The 9,278-nt window shown below is 38.2% G+C and overlaps 1 pseudogene; it reads right to left on the reverse strand.

Moving 5' to 3' along the window:
* Positions 1-8,060: 8,060 nt before the first annotated feature.
* LOC123253853 lies at positions 8,061-8,813 on the reverse strand (annotated as a pseudogene).
* Between the last annotated feature and the right edge of the window lie 465 nt (positions 8,814-9,278).

The following is a 9,278-nucleotide window of genomic DNA, read 5'->3' on the forward strand; positions in this document are numbered from 1 at the left end:
CTATAGAGACCAAGAATGACCATTTCTTTCTTCATATGAACTTTTTTCATGGCTGGTCTGCTTTCTTTTTCCACCAACTTTAGAATTATAGAAAGCCAGAGATGGAAGGGACCTTCGGAACATAATATAGTCCAACCTCCTAGTTTTACAGAGAAAGAAACTGAGACCCAGAGATGGAAATAACTCATCTAAAGTCACAAGGCATGTTAAGGACATAGAAAGTACCAGAACCTAGATCCTCTAATTCAAAGATGAGTCACTGTCTTTTCCCACAGGCCTATATTTGATCCCCTACAGCAGCCCTGTGAGAAGCAAAAAGCAATCCACAGCAGCCTCCATTTCATAGAGGAGTATATTGAGTTCAGAAAAGTAAAGTGACTTGCTCAAGATCACTCAGCAGTAGGTTTTGTTTTGTCCCTAATTTTCTAACCCTGAGTCCAGCTTTTGGAGATACTGGCCTTTTGTGAAAGTTATAATTAGCAGTTCCTCTAGCATTTGGACATAGAGTCAAAGACAAACTTAATGTTTGGGCTGTCTTAAAAGAACAGCATAATAAGTTACACTTGAAAAAGAATCTTACTGGTGGGTGAGCATGAGTGATGTGAATTATCTGAGTTGTATCATTCAGAGCCATAATTTCTATACCGCCAAAAAAAGTGATTTCTATTGCCCATAAGTTCAGGTTTTCGGGGTCTGAGTTAGGTACTTAGACCTGTGCTGAGTGGATTTCCAACATGTGGAGTCTTAAAAATTAATCTCATTTTAAAGCATTTCATTAAATGGACTGGCCTGTATTTATTATTTTGGCATAGTCAAGAAATCAACAGCTTTTAATGCCAATTCCCCCCACAGGCATAACAGGATTTATTGTCATGGCTGGCTTCCCAAAGTAGAAAATCTTCAAATGGAAATTTAAAATCTGCTAAGGTAATCCAAGGGAATATTTCAGAATGCCTGAATCAGACCTCTTAGTGCTAGGCATTTCTTTTTAATGCTTAGTTAAAATCTTGGAGAATTACCTTTTCTCCTAAAAAGCAAACGTCCAAGTATCTTTCCCTAGAACCAAACACTAGAATCTTCTAACCTCTCAAGAGTCCCCACTGCCTAAAAGACCCCCTTCCAATGGCATTCCTGATTCTGTTTGGGGCCCAGTTCTCAACTGCACATTTTTTTATCTCTAAGTCACTCTTAAAGACATGAACTGATACATTGCAACCAGATGGGTTTGCTCATTAATGTGCACTTTCCCCTTGAAATTGTATAATATTTCAGTGGAACTCAACCACTCAGCAAATGGCCAGAGTGGAGGCTAGCTGGATGGGTCATTTTTAATGTAAGGCAAGAAACCCATCAGGATTTACTTAGTATACACGTGCCCCCTTCTATCTCTGGGGAACTATAGCCTTGGAGCTGGCCTGCTGGGAAGGCTGGATGTATTTTTCCTCTGGCTCCCTTTTCACTGAACAGAGAAACATATTGCCCTCAGTCCATTCATCCTGCCAGCCTTTAATTGCCTTCCACACAAGCAGTGAACTCCAGCCCATGCACAGGTCTCAATGGCGTCAGTAGCATCTGTGCAGAAGCAGGGTAAGAACTGGCCAAAGATTTCACCTGCCATCGTTGGGAGCTCCTTTGTGTGTCAAGTACAGCCTACAGATCAGGAGATGGAACTTCAGTGGAAATAATCCTGCTGGGATGTGAGAACTTGATGTACAGTAAATATTTGATATCTTTTTGTGAAACTTCCTTCCAAGCTCCCTCCCCTAAGAGCTCTGCATCATCCACTGCTTCATTTTTTTTACCCTTTAAGGCTGTAAAATGTTGTCCAATTTCCCAAGTCCTATATTTAAGTTGATCTTGTTACCTCCACATTCATGATAGAAGTAATTAGCCATCATCCCTGAGGTAACACCATTGCCCAATTGCCAAAGAATATGAAAACCATAGAGAATTGCAGATTTGCTATCCTAGCTTTCTAATTGGTCTTCCCTCTTTATCTCTTCTCTACACAACTGCCAAATTAATAATATTCCCCAAACAGATCTATCTATGCCATCCACCTCCCAACTCAGAAATCTTCACAGAATTCGATGTTTGCACTACTCAGGAACTAGCTGTGCTTTCTTGGGTCTATAATGAATCTGTCCAGTAGAACGTAAGCTTCTTGATGGCAAATGCTGTTTCATTATTATCCCTGTATGTCCAGCACCTAGAAAAGTACTTTATCTCTGATAGATGCTTAATAAATGCGTGTTGAGTCAAATTTGAACTGAAATGTAATTGGCAATCCCTCTTTAGCCAGGTTTTTACAAAAAGTTCACCCTAGAGCCAAGGCATTAGTCTGACATCACCAGACCAAGCCAAATTCTTCCCTTTTAGGCCAACACACACACACACACACACACACACACACACACAAAAGAAAACATTTTTACTTTTACCAGCCAGTTCTATCTTTTTTTATGTGTGTGTGTATGTGTGTNATGAAAAGTGAAGTGAGAAAAACTGGAAGATTACTGTGCACAGTAACAGCAATATTTAAACGATGATCAACTATGAAAGACTTGGTTACTCTCATTAATACAACGATCCAAACAATTCCAAAGGACACATAATGAAAAAATACCATCTGTCTCCAAAAAAAGAACTGATGAACTCTGAGTGCAAATTGAAATATAATTTTCTCACTTTCCTTATTTTTCTTGCTCTTTTTGGCAATATGTCTAAGATGAAAATATGTCTTGCATGATTTCATATGTGTAATTGCTCTCATATTGCTTGCCTTTTCAGTGGGTGAAGGAGGATGTGGGAAGGAGGGAGAGAATTTGGAACTCCAAATTTAAAAAGAAAAGAATGTTAAAATAAGTAAATTATATATATATATATATATATATATATATATTTTTTTAAACCCTTACCTTCCATCTTGGAGTCAATACTGTGTATTGGTTCCAAGGCAGGAGAGTGGTAAGGGCTAGGCAATGGGGGTTAAGTGACTTGCCCACAGTCACACAGCTGGGAAGTATCTGAGACCAGATTTGAACCCAGGACCTCCCACCTATGGGCCTGGCTCTCAATCCACTGAGTCACCCAGCTGCCCCACCCAGTTCTGTCTTTAAAGATGCTCTTGTAGCAGCTAAGCATCAGGGTGTGAGAGGCACAAAAATCCTCTTCCAGGTTGAGATTTTCAGTGCAGTAAGAAGGAGAGGTGGATATCAAGGGAGACCTTAGGGGGCTGGAGACCAGTCAGATCCAATGGTCCTTCCAGTTTGTCTATGCTTTCACCATGACCCAGGGGAGAAGTTGTAAGGCCAGCTCAGATCTAAAGAAAGATTATGTTTCCAAGTTGAGTTATTCACAAATACAACAATCAAAATGACTTGCCTTTGGCCTTTCTCGAATAAGAAACACATTCATCTTGGCCTTTGCACCTATGCTTTCACAGGGAGAGATCGCCCCTATGAGTTAATAGCATGAAAACAAGGATTGTTTTATTTGGTACGCCTTGAACTCAAAAGAAATCTGGAGGCCACTTAGTTTTGCCACCCTCTTCTCTTGCAGTATAGTATATTACAATCGAATTCAAAAAGCATTCATTAAGCACCTATTATGTGTAATTTGGGCCCGCTCACCACTGAAATTACAATGAGGACTCTCTGTCAGTTTGGGAGTTTTAGGATGAGAACAAGACAATCAGTTTCGCCTGTTCATTTCAATCCTTACATTCAGTGGCAAATACTTCTCGAAATGAATGATTTGGTGGTAGCTTGCAGGAAAAAGGGGAAAATGAGAAGGACCATTCACAAGATATTTATTAGACAGTAGTTTTGACAGCTGGTTAGAGAAAATAGCTAGCATTTGCATAGCACATTAAGATCCCCAAAGTACTTCACATTGTTAATCTCACTTAATCCTTATAATAATCCTGGGAGGTAGGTGCTATTATTATCTCCATTTTGTAGATAAGGAAACTGAGGTTGAGATATATTAGCTGACTTGCCTAGGGTCACACAGCTAGTAAAGGTCTGAAACACTATTTGAACTCAGGTCTTCCTGAATTCAAATTTGGTAATCTATTCATTGTATCACCTAACTGCCTTAGATTAAGAGATCTGAGGGCGGTATTGTGGTCCTCCAAATCAAGGTAAAGGTTTGGCAACATCTTCAATATGGCTTCCCAGCCTTCATTTTTGTATAGGAAAAAACTATTTTTGGTTTATGCTACAGCTACTCCCTCTTTTCTGCTTCTAAATCTATGCTTTGAGATCTTCTAGCACAATACGGGTTGGGATGAGAATATAGTGTTGGAATTTTCCCCAATTTACTCAAGTTTGGTTAACAAGGGAACTGTGGAGGCTCCTATCTATGATCCTAGGAGTTGTGAGGCTCTTTGGGTCCAGATGGACACTTATATAGAAAATTATAATTTGTGGAAGAAAAGGAAAACTTCTCATGATTTCAAGGAAGAAATCAAAAGAAAGTAACAAGCAATTAAAGCTACATGAGTACATAGGAGAATAACCATTTATAATCTTCCATCCACGGCCAAGAGTATGGTCCTGAGCTGGCCTTTACAGTGAAGATCAAAGATCTTAGGGAGATACATGCTTATAGCTTTTTCTCTTATGATTATACATAGGAATGCTAACTCAGATGCTATACGGGAGGGTGAATAAACTTCCAATATACAAAGATTGGAAGGGAAAGGGGAAGGCTTTGGTTATTAGCATAGCATTTTTATTTTATTGTCCTACTAGATGGCATGTTGCTTGAGACCAGGAAATGAGTCTATAAAATCAATAAATAAGATAAATCATAAAGCATTTACTCTAAGCCAAGTGTTGTGATAAGTGCTAGGGAAAGTCAAACAAACAAGCAAGAGAATCCCTGTTCTCAGAGCTTATGTTCCAATGAGGAAAGACAACCCATAAAGAGGAGCTATAAGGGGGGTGGGGGGAAGAGGGAGATAAGCATGAGCCATAAAGTGAAAGCTCATCAGAGGTCAAGATTCCATGTGCAGAGTTCAAGGTTCTTAGTGGGAGGGAGATGTGAAAGAGGAGGGAGATAGTCAGAGTACAGGCAGAAATAACATGGAAGCCAGGTTCTGAGCCACATAGAGGAAGAGAGCATGTATTCCATTGGGAGAGAAAATAAGTAGAATGGCCTAACACAGGTCCCTACATTTATTTGTTCAGTGAGAAGGCATTCGATACATGTTTATTGTGCTTTATTATAGTTACTCAAAGAGCATCCTGTGAGAGGTAGGCAAAAAAACTATTAAAGCTCATAATGTAAATCAGTCTTAGAATTCTGGAATTTGCAACTACCTGCCACTATTTCTTTGCTTTTCAAAAAAATCTCTTCTTAAAAAAGTGCTATGTAACATGTATTTAAATTTTGAAATAAAATCATTTAGCTCTGAGAAATTTTAGAGTAGTAGGTTGGATATAGGAGGTTGAGAAAGGGGAAACATTACAAGGACTCCAAGGGATTGTTTTAGGCTCAAAGGCTAGACGAGTGACAGTGTTATGGACAGATATTAAGGAGTTGAGAAAGGGAAACAGCTTGAAGCAAATACGATGAGTCCAGTTTTGGATGCATCAAGTTTGAAATGATTGGGTGGGCATCAGTTCTCATGAAAGTACTTGGGCTAACAATACATCAGATATAGGGCAGGCTTTTTACTTTACAGAAAACACAAAGGACTCAGACCTGAATCCACAAATAGTCAAAACAACTCGCCTTCATGTTCTAATGAGTCCCATCTTCCCCAGAGAACTATATATTGTTATAGACTTATAGTACTACTCTATAGTTGAATGACCTTCTCCCCATCCTTGCCAAGAGGAAAACACTTGGGATCAAAAGAAAGTCTACCATTATTCCTTGGCTTACACTTGGGTTGAAAAAAATTAGCCTCAAGTGCAGAATGGGGGAGGCATAGGAAAAGAACAGTTATGAAAGAAAAAGATTTGGAGGTTTTAGTTAACTACAAACTCAATGTGACTTACCAGTAGGATGTGACGGCCAGAAAAGAGAATGTGCATTAAGGGAGGCATAGCTTCCTTAGTCAATCAATCAATCAATGAGCAAGCACTAATCAATCCCTACTATGTGAAAAGCACTTATTCGTTCTGACAATATCTGAAATATTGTGTTCCGTTCTTGGCTTTACTGTTTTTTAAAAAAGGCTGATAAACTGGAATGTCTAAAACAGAGCAACCAAGATGGCAAAGCTTTAAAAGTCCATGTTTGAAAGGACTAGGAATATTTAACTTTAAGAAGAAGAAGGCATGCTAATTGTATCCAAGTTTATGAAGGGATGCCACGTGGAAGAGGGATAATAGCCTACACTGATTCTGTTTGGCTCAAAAGGCAAGAACCAAGGGCAATGAGTCAAAGTTGCCAAAGTGAAACTTAAGTTTTGATATAAGAAAAGACTTCCCAATGAAGCTAGCAATATAGTGGATAAAGGTACCAGACTTGGAATCAGGAAGACCTGAGAACAAATCTGGTCTCAGAAGCTTAGTAGCTGGGTGACCCTGGACAAATCAAATTCTTTTTGCTCCAGTTTTCTCACCTATAAAACTCAGAGTTGTGAGGACTAAATAAGATAATATTTGTAAAGTGCTTTGCACACCTTACAGCGAGATATAAATGCTAATGATTAGGATTAGTCTGAAACCTATCTTTGGACATCTTCAAGCTGAATGACTACCTGTTGCGCATGTTATACTAAAGTTTCTTTTTGAGTACAGGTAAGACTTCTCTGGGCCTCAGTTTTCCCATCTGTAATATAAGGGGTTGAATTAATAGATGACCTCTATGGCCCCTCCCAACTCTGAATCTAAGGTTCCATTATCCTATGGGTTTTTTTTACCACTCTAACTTTTTTTAATGACAAAATGATTATATTTTTAATATCAATATCCAACCTTCACAATTAATATGCTATCTAAGAATATCAAAATTCAAAGAATCACAGAGATAAAAGAGACAATGAGACATGGGTAGTTTATGTCTCTTCTTAGGCAGAATTTAAACCAAAGCAAACTCTATGACATTTTCTATCCTCAAAGCTACTTAAAATTATACACTGACTTTTACCAGGCAGCTCTGGGAAAAACAAAACCAAACCCAACTTTCTAGAAAAGAATATTCAGACAAAATATCACTCATATTAGAACTGAATGTTTCTTGGTTGGTAAGGTTACTTTCTCTTAGTCATACTTATGGCCAACCTTCTATGTGGATAATTTATTATTATTATTTTTTTTTATTTTAAACCCTTAACTTCTGTGTATTGACTTATAGGTGGAAGATTGGTAAGGGTAGGCAATGGGGGTCAAGTGACTTGCCCAGGGTCACACAGCTGGGAAGTGTCTGAGGCCGGATTTGAACCTAGGACCTCCCGTCTCTAGGCCTGGCTCTCAATCCACTGAACTACCCAGCTGCCCCTATGTGGATAATTTATGATCATAAATATATATATATATATATATGTATATGTATATATATGTATATATGCTGCGGGAATCTCAAATGCATTCATTAAATTCATTAAATAATGGGAAAGCAAATAATTTATACTACATAGAAATATATTTCTCCAATTAAGTTGCAGCTGATGCCCTATCAGTGCAAGCAATTCTGTGTCTTACAAGGCTATGACAATAAGTTGAGGCAAACCTTGCTGATAGAATATGCTTGTTCTGATCACCAGACTAACCATACATGGAAAGGCTCATCACTTGAAGAAAGCCACCCAAAGACAAAATTATTTTGGCAAAATCAATTTTAAAAATACTGTTTACTGTGGCACAAAAATGGATTTAGCGTAACCCAATAGCAGGTATATATATATCAATGATTTCATTAACACTTTAAGTACTGATGTATGTACACATTATATTTCTTACATTTTATCCCTTAAATATATTTTTCCCATATTTTTAAAGAAAATGGTTATTTTAAAGGTTGAAAAGATATAGAAAACTGTCCTACTAATCTAATGTTTATTTTCCCTAACTAGTATAAAAATTAGCCAGCTCTTTTTGAGCAGTAAGATATCAAGTTTTCACTTTTCAAGCATGAAGGCCTAGTTACATATATCCCATGTTGCTTTTGGTTTCCCATCTCTTCTTTGCTTCAAACCCCTACGCAAGTTTCTTCTTTTTTTGAGTCTCTTGTGAAGTTTCAGCATCCTTTTTAGCCTTTACAAAATTACAGCAAGCTACAGACAGCTTTGGCAATTTTTACTCCAAGCTCCTGAGTAGCTAACTTATTACTTAGTGCTTCCATTTTCTCAATATCCCCTTCAGCCACAGATTTGTCGATGCTCACTTTAAGGCCTGACTTTAGAAGTTCTATATTTCTTATGAAGGGTACAAACTTATCATTTATTCCAAAATACTGAGTAAGCTCCTTCCACTGGGATTCATTTGAAGATTGTTGACTGTCAGACTCTTCATTATTGTTCAATTTATCTTTTCTGGGACGTTTTCTTTTAGTCCTTTTACTTCTAGAATGTGTTATGGTTTTCAGTTCAGAATGCTTTTTATGTAATTCTTGAAAATTATTCCACATATTTAGGGGAACTCCAGATGGACACATTTCATCAGCATTTTTTGCATCTGTCTCTGCCCCATTTTTAGGTTCACCAGTATGGAAAACGGAGAGCCTGACTTCTCCAGTCACACCATCTCCCTTATCTTCCTTTGAACTGAGTCTGAAATTTTCAATGTGGTCTCATCCTCAGAACTCAACTCAATATCACTTTCATTCATCCCAGGTGGTAACAGTCCACTCCACATCTTCTTTTCCGACCGGCTCCTGCAACCTGGCAGCCATTTTGAGGCCCCACTCTAACTCTAACCACATTTAGCATCTGTAGTAACTAGTACTTTAGGCAGATGGTTCTGAATGAAGGCACAAATAACTGTGGAATATTGCATCAGTGATAAAAGATTCTCTTGACCAATAGAGCAAGTGGTGTGGTTTAGAGGAAAAAGTCAGAGGGCTAGAATCAGAGGACCTGAGTTTAAGTCTCACTTCTGCCACTTAATAGATATATGCCTTGCTCAAGTCAGTTCCCTTATCTAAATCATGAGGGGACTGGATTAGATGACCTCTGAAGCCCTTTCCAACTCTCAAACTATGATCTTAATTATTATGTATGGATATGAGGCAGGAGGACATTTGGGATTAGGATGGAGAAAGTTGGGAGCAGGAGAGTATATTGTTCTCAATTTAATTTGGTCAAGGGAAGTGAACCATAT

The sequence above is a fragment of the Gracilinanus agilis genome, chromosome X, assembly GCF_016433145.1.
Source record: "Gracilinanus agilis isolate LMUSP501 chromosome X, AgileGrace, whole genome shotgun sequence".
Taxonomy (NCBI): domain Eukaryota; kingdom Metazoa; phylum Chordata; class Mammalia; order Didelphimorphia; family Didelphidae; genus Gracilinanus; species Gracilinanus agilis.